The sequence below is a fragment of the Atta cephalotes genome, assembly GCF_000143395.1.
Source record: "Atta cephalotes unplaced genomic scaffold scaffold00061, whole genome shotgun sequence".
Taxonomy (NCBI): Eukaryota; Metazoa; Arthropoda; class Insecta; order Hymenoptera; family Formicidae; genus Atta; species Atta cephalotes.
The window spans coordinates 240,696-242,400 of NW_012130125.1; positions in this window are offsets into that span (position 1 = coordinate 240,696).

Here is a 1,705-nt window from a genome sequence, read left to right on the forward strand (position 1 = left end):
TACGAATTTCAAATCCCCATATCTGCCAATGTGGAATTAACTTTAATCTTGGTTCAACTTGCCATTTATCTTTTTCTAGTTCTAAGAATCAGGAAAAAAGAAAAAGTTAAACTTAGAGTTAAAGTCAACATCAAGTTCCACATGGAGATGGCCAAAAAGTCCTTTTTCTCTCTTCAAGGTGCAGATCAAGCAAGGGAATGAATAGATTCGAACAAATAGGACTAATATGAGAGAGGAAGTTTCGTTTTTGTCGTCGACGGGAATTCGTAGCGCGTCGCTGGGGAAAAGTAGCCCGCAGGCCTAAATACGCTCTAATTAATACAAAGAAAACAGAAATGGAGAACGATTATTACTAATGAACTTTAATGACCGATGACAAATGGTCGTCCGGCTGACGGTGGCTGGTCGGCGCTTCGGTGCGGCGACTCCAAGCTCCGTAGGGAGGATCTCGCGAGAGGAACCTTTCTCGAGGTGCGTCGTGTCGGAGCTCGATCGGCGACGTGCAACTACCGCGTGCAACCAACCACCTGATCCCTTCGTGATTTCTCACAATTCTAACAAATCTGAAATAATAAATCTTTGCACTTTTATCATTAACGAGAGATTAAAATTCATCTATCTTATTACAATTTTACACCAACTTATCATTGATTATCTATTATTGACCAATGAATAATCTCTCGGCAGCAGACTCTGTCAATTATAACAAAAACGACACATTGAGAAACATCCTATTGAAAAAAAAATCACATCATACAATTGTATGATGAAATCATGTAATTAAAACATGTAATTAAATCATGTAACGGATTGTTCCAAATCAATAGGTGATTTTAAAATTACATATTTTGAAAAGTTACATGATGATATGTTCTTTTTTTCTTCTATTCCTATCATTCAATTCTTTAAAATTCAATAACTATAACATCACATGATGGATGAAATTATTTGTAATATCATGTGATTTTTCAAATTATGTATTTTAATTACATGATTTCATCATGTAATGTTATGACATTTTTTTCAACAGGAAAAACATCTGGTTGAAAATGGACGAATCAATATAATATTATATCTATCAGAATTCCAGTTGTCACAACTAGAATTCCAGTTTTAAGTCTATTATATCCAATATATCTAAATTTTAATTTTTAATCTAGAATTCTGGACTTAATCAGAAAGTCTGATTCGTCCATTTTCAACCAGAATTAATCAGACAGACATTTTTATCGTTGCACGTTTGCAAAACAATTCGCCACTTATATTCGTTATTGTTGTCAACAATCGAGACTCAATTTCTATTCAAATCGCGTTCGGCACGATAAAAAGACATGATGCCATTAACTGTCGTCAATGATATTACGGTTCTTTGGAAATCGTCAAAAATCTTATTAATAATCTTATTAATATTATTGCGAGATCCTGACAATGCTCGCTCGTTGCACGCGCTGGTTGCGACGGGAGAGTTTGCGGTCGCGGCGTACGACCGATCACCTAATTTAACATAATTAATTACTTATATACATAACATATAAATACATTTAAAATAAAATAAAAACGCACGTATATATACAGAGCGCCCGTTTTGCGGTAAAGATAGACACTCCGTATATGTATATCTTGTATACTTCTATATGCGAGATTGGAATATGAACGATCACAGAATGGCGTTCGATGACTCGGAATCGAGGGGCGAGAGAGAGGA